We start from the raw sequence: 6659 nt of genomic DNA on the forward strand, positions 1-6659 counted from the left end.
CTAAGAGATAGTTAATACTACTGCTGGATGGTGTTTGTCAGGACTTGTTTCTTCTCACATCCTTGTTTCAGCCCATGCCATCCTCTGCCATCAAACCACTTCACCAGCGGAGCAATTAGCATCAAATAGCTTACAGAGCCCTGCTGCAGTCTTGAAAGGGACACCAAAGATCTGACAGACCAACTATCTTCAGAAAATAGAGCAGGAATGAGACGCTTCTACCAGAAGCGTGTCCAACCCTACCAGCAATGTATCACTGCCCCGGGGTGGGGCACCTCACTCAGGGCTTCTGCTGACCTTTGCTTTGCTCTGCAACGGCCACTTTAGCAGAGAAGCAAGCAAGGCTTGCTCACAAAAAAAGAGAAATAATTTATTTCCATCCTTTTATGGCTTGGGGTTTTTTTCCTCCTTGCTTGCAGGATACCTCATCCCACCAGTGCCACCTGGTGGGCCCCAGTTCCCCCATGGGGAGGAAAGGGAGGGTGCAGCCAGAGGTCCTGGAACAGTTACAATCTTCTGCAAGAGAGCATGACTACAGAGAAGCAGGTATAACCCACACACACACACACTTTTCCGAAAAAGTTTTCCAAGATGCATGGCCTCACTTCGGGGCTGCTGACAGTGGAAGTTATTCTGCCTCTGCAAGGGTGGATTAGGAAGAAAATTCCATTTGCCTCCCTCCTTTTTCACTTGGCCCACGTGCAGGTACAAGTTTAGCAAGTGCCTGCAAGCTCCAGTGCATACAAACAAGCCTTGTGCAGCATTATGATTTGGTTTTCTCTACCCTCCTTATGGCCTCCCCTGGCTAAAGTCAAAGAAACACTGAAAGCATCCAAATAAATCAGCCTATTGCATTTTCTCATCAGCTTAAAATGCTCTCCTTAGTGCCAAAAAAATGACAATTCTCTGCAGAATCAGGCTTGCAGGATGGTTGTATTGAAGCTATTTCTTTTTGCCTTGCCTTCTTGAAAGGCATATTGGCAGAGGAACATGTCTCCAGACTTTCAAGTCCAGTGCACCGTACCGAGCACACAAAAATATATGCATGGCACTGACAGAGTGCAGAGGGTGTCCCAGCACGAATCTGCTCTATGAACACTTGCCTTCTACCACGGTCATCCTAAAACAGGTCAGATTAATTGCACCATAACTGACAGCTGGTAGATTAAAGCCTGTCAGAAGACAGGAGCCCAAGCATCTTTGGGTGTTAGCCACCCTGAGGGACAGGGACTCAACACTGTTAACCACCCTGAGCTGAAAACCTTTAGAGCTGAGCCACAGCAGCCCTGGGATGACAGGAGTGACTCAGCCCTCCTGTGGCTTGAGCAGAGGGGAGCGATGAACAGAGAAGCTGGGGTTGACCACAGAAAGGCTGGGGCAGGGGGAGTTCCTAGGATGCCACAGCTGCTCCTTAGCACATGGTGCCAGTCATTAATAAAGAAGCAAACCCAATATCCCTAACAGTCACACTCTGCAACACTACAGTCCTCTGTCCTGCATAAAACTTTCACTACTTCTGTCACGAGAAAAACTCAGGCTGCCTGTAACTGCAGCACTTCACCCTGCTCTCCTCTTCCACAGGAATATGCACACACAGCAACAGGGAGAAGAGGCACAGAACCTCAAACAAAAAAAGGAGGGTAAGAAAAGTGGGCTATCCAGTGATGGAGATAACCAACACTTTACCATCATCATTATTAGCAATATATTATTTGAGCAGGTCAAACTCTCCTGTAAAAAGCAAAAAGCAGAGGATGAACACCTCAGAGGAAGGAATTAATTGGTAAGTTGCTTGGAAATGATTCTGAAACATCTGTTTTACAGCAGTCTGGGGAAGTTTTAGAAGAACAGAACAGAAAAAAATATAACCTTGTTCTGACTATTGTCTGAACCCAAGTCAGGAGAGCTAATGTGCAAAGGGAAGCAGCAGTGAAAGCTGGAGTAAAGGGGAGCAATATTTATATGTATTTCTTTCTTATTGATTTAATTTTCAGCCCACTCTGGAATTAGCTGTTCATTTCAGCATGGATGCACTCAGCAGTTTGTGACACATTGTGCTGTTTTGCTCTGCTGGCTGTGTTGTGCCTGCCAACATTTGTTGAGAAATAACAGGAGGTCACACATGGTGTCAAAAAAATACCCCTGGCACAGTACATAGAAAAAGGCATTGTATTAGTGGCAATGAATTCAGACCTACTGATGGTGGAATTAATGAAATCCGTGGCTGGCACTCTCTTCGCATCCCAACTGAGGCCAGAACGAACAAAGCAAATGTACTGGCCACTAGCCCATAGGATCAGCAAACCATGCTTGTCCAAGGCAGCTGGAAGCCCATTACCTTCCCTGGCAAGCCCTGAAGTGGAGAAGGGAATTGCAGTGCTTACCCAAGACCTCTCTTCTGACTTTGAGGCAACAGAGACAGGGAAGAAAGGAGGTAAGTAATGCTCATGGAAGAAAAAGGGAAATGAATGGTGAGGAGCATTTGATTATCATTTTACTTTGCCTTTGTTTCTTAACTCTTTCTGATCTAGCTACAAGGGAGGAACATCTTTCCCTTTGGTTCTTATTTGCCCCAAAGCTAAAAAGCCTATTGCCTGAGCACCAACATTCACTCAGTCTTCTTTCCTCTCCTGAGTGGTTTCCAGTCCCTTTTAAGAAACCCTCAGAGCTATCTATGTTGGCCTTTGTCTTTCCATTATGTTAAACAGAGACAACTAAGGATACATATTTCTAGAGAAGGACAAAATTCCTCACAATAAAAGCAAACACTGCATCAAGGACTCAGGTGACATCCAACCTTGGAGATGGTCAGAAGGTGGCTAGACAAGGCCTTGAGCAACCCAATTAAACTTTGAAGTTTCCCCTGTTTGAGCTGAAAGTTGGATCAGAAAACCTCTGTAGGTCTCTTTCTACCTCAGATTTTCAAATTTGAGTGTTTCTAAATACATACTTGATCAGTCTTCTCCATGTACTATTTACCTGCCAGCTAAGAAAAAAAATAAAAATAAAAAAATCAGTCAGCACTTACCTGCCTTGGACTAGCCATCATTAGCTAGATGATGATCCATCACTTTCCTTTTGCCCCTATTATATAGGGTTACATATTTTTCTTTACAACCTCACACTTTCTTCCTTTTGTCCAAATACATTCGGGAGCAGAATCCAGGAATTGTAGCTATCCATTCTAATCCTTCCCCTAGGGATCTCAAAGGACTTGCTGCATTAACCCCAGCTGCATGTTCATTCTCTTTTAAAAGGATGATTCAACCCCTGTTTAAAACATAACTCGTTGCATCAAGTCAGATACATAGCAGGGTCAAATCTTCTAGAAGGAGTAGCCAAAGATCAAAAAGACTCAATTAATTCCTTTCTCCTAGGGCATTTTAACGCAATTCTTTCATGTTTAATGTTTAATATGAGTAATTATTTGTCTCTCACTATCCCTCATTAACACAGATCAGAGGGACCAGCTGCTAGATTCCACTTAATACTGCCCAAGTGGTCACCCAGCAAATAGGTCTGACACTGGGAAAAATCCTGTACAAGAAGCCTCTCTGCTCACACTGTTTCTAACAGGCAGTTAGCTAAGCATGGATGCAAACCCTCCTTGAGATGGCATCACGGTTCAGGGTCCCAGGGCAGGAGTTTGGTGCCTTCTGGGCAGTAGTCATCCCTCTACAAAAAGGTTGTATAAAGACTATATCGCACAGAAACTTTTACAACAAAGTGGGATGTCATTTGGCCCAGACCACATGCTGGGTTTTTGCTCTGGAACAGAAGTCCCCTCAGGATGTTATTCCCATGTTTGCCTTTTGCAAAGTAGGCTAAGTCCATCACAAACTTACACCATTGCATTTCAGAGGAGAAATTCCAAGTGAAAACCTAAGGAGAGAAACAGCACAGCACGGGGGCTTAGCTGCACGGTCACAAGCAGCACTTCGGACACAGGCATCCATCCTTCCCAGAGCTGCAGGCTCAAGGAGAAAGTGCTCAGATTGCTGCTGCTGCAGAGGTGGTAAGTTTCCGTTTGCAGGGGATGAATTGAGAGGGAGACAGGTCAAAAGCAATGTTTCTTACACCACCTTTCATTCATTACACTTAATAGCATCAAGATGTTATTAATATTGACAAATAACTATTCAAACTATTTCCACTAGTCACTCCCACCCTCGCGGTTACGTGACCAGAGCAAGAACTGGGAGACCACCTCCAGCTCTTTGCTTAGAAGTGGAGAGGTGTGTTCAGGCTGACTAAAAGCAGTTTTACATCCTAACTTGAAATCTGATGTTTTAAAAATCAGTGTAAGGGATTGCAGTGCAGTTACACTGTAATTAATGCTTTACATCAACCTGAGAAGTCTGATAATAACAATCTTTACAACTACAGTTTGACTGATTCTCCCTAAAGCTAAGCTGAAAACTGGTAATTCCATTTTGTTAGGCACTGACATTATAGCCTTTCTTTTCATTTTTAAAAGACACCAGACAAGAAAAAATAAGTAGTTATGCCAACGACTTCGAAACAGAACATATTTGGGACGCATTTGCTGCCTGAAGAAGTCATCTTCTCAAGATCAGTAGTATTTCTTGAAGTATTTTCATTTTTCACAACTGCATTTTCTGATGGAAAGCAGTTCTGCTGAAATTTTTCTAGAAAGCTTTCCTCACCTTTGAAGTCCAAGATGGAATATGGGAAACAGAACCATCAGCTGCAACCTCCCTCATGTGGGAGATCAAGCTGCCCACAGACAGGGGCCCTGACAGAATCAGTTTTGCAACAAATCTATGAACATGGAGGTAGACAGGGCAACAATAATTAGTGATTTACTGCTGTTCAGCTTTTCCTGTATGCTTATAACCAGGTTGCAAGAGGGAAGCATTACTCAGCTCCCAGCAAGCCAGTTGTGATTGGCAAGTGGAGAGGGATTTGCCAGACAGTAACAGTGATCCGTCCCTGGGGTTGCAACAGCCTTTTGAAGATGGAGAAGGCAACCATAACCTGTGCTGATAAAGCCAGCAAAGTTGGAACCAAGGGATTTTGTTTTCTTTCCACTGATGCCAAGGAGAGGAGCATGCCTGGTCTGCACAGAGTGTTCCCACCAAACAGTGTCAGGTATGCCAGTTTGGAGGTCTGCCAGTCCGGGGCCACCTCAATGAACTCATACTGTGAGGTAGGAGGAACGCACAAAGACCAGACCTAGGTTATCTCAGTCTTCCCAGCGAAGGCCAAAGCAACCATTTGTCATCATTATGTTTATTCTCTATTCTTATTTCTGTTCTCACCAGAAAATAAAGTAACGCTTACTAAGAAATAAAAGGAGGGAAAGAACAACTTGGATACTGAGGCTAGTTAAACCGGTGGAGAAGATTATGAATAACCAGCATGGCTGGCATAACTCCTATTCTTCCTTTAACCTACTGCTTAAAATATCAGAATTGATTTATTACTTGTCATGGTATAAAAAGGTTTTCATTGCTTGGCGCCTCTTCTGTCAAAAAAACTGACAAGAGCATCCACCCATGATGCTTCTCTCTGCGTGTCTTATACAGCTGAATCCCCAGACATGCACTTTTGCAGACTCAGCTTTCAGCAGCCCAGAAATGCCAGCAAGTGCCCTGCTAGCCTGAGACTGATTTCATACTGGTACCTCTATCCATACTGCCAAAATACATTTTGCATGTGAAAGGTTTGAATGAGGTATATAAGCAGTAAAGAAGCAGAAACTAGAGAAAAATCAACAAAACGGTGGAAGAAGTAAGATAAGAAGGCAGAATCAGTATTATTTTACACTTCTATATTATTTCCCTATCAAAGACCCTTTGGGTACTGCATTCTGCACTTGTCTTGTGTTTTGCTCACTTCTCTTTAGCAGAGAAATTCCCTGATCAGATTTGCTGCCTCAATGTAGCCTCAAATAAGCCAGGAAAATGAACAGCCCACTGGCACACAGCCTTACAGCTAAAACGTAGCAGCAAGGTTAAAGATCGGGGACAATCTTGTCTGCACAGAAGGACACAGGATCTTGAACACACACATTAAAACCCACAAGCCCCTGATTTTACATTCTTATCCAACTGTTACCCTGCCTCATGACAGAGCTCTGTGGTGGCAGAGGACTGGCAGGGGTGATTGTCATCCCTGCTTGACACAGAGCACCCCAGGTACTGCAGCAAACGTTCAGCTTCTGCCTCACATCCATCATCCTGCTGGCTGTGCCCTCACCACAATCAGTGACTGTGTTGGCTTCACAGTCTTGGTCCCATAATCCTAGCACACACTGAGCAATCATTGAGTGACAGAATAATTGCAAAAAGTCAGGATTCTGGAGCAATGAAGGAGAATGAACCTGTTCATGCTGCATCCCACCATATGCCACTGCAGTAAAACCCACCTGAGCGTGAATCAGGATGTCAGAATATGTCTCATGAAAGAAACAAACCAACTTGGATTATTTAAACCAAAACTTTCCCACTGGGGACATAGCCTCTGCAGACTTTCCCTAAAGAAAGCTGATTCACAGCTCTAGCAAATGATAGCAAGCAGAGAAAATGATGCGCCCAGATACTTCCATGTATGCAGTCCCATAAAATAATAATGTTGTGATAACAGAGGAGGATGGCAGTGCCAGGTTAATGCAAAACCAAGGAAAGACAGAGTGG

Source organism: Falco naumanni, chromosome 13, assembly GCF_017639655.2.
Source record: "Falco naumanni isolate bFalNau1 chromosome 13, bFalNau1.pat, whole genome shotgun sequence".
NCBI lineage: Eukaryota > Metazoa > Chordata > Aves > Falconiformes > Falconidae > Falco > Falco naumanni.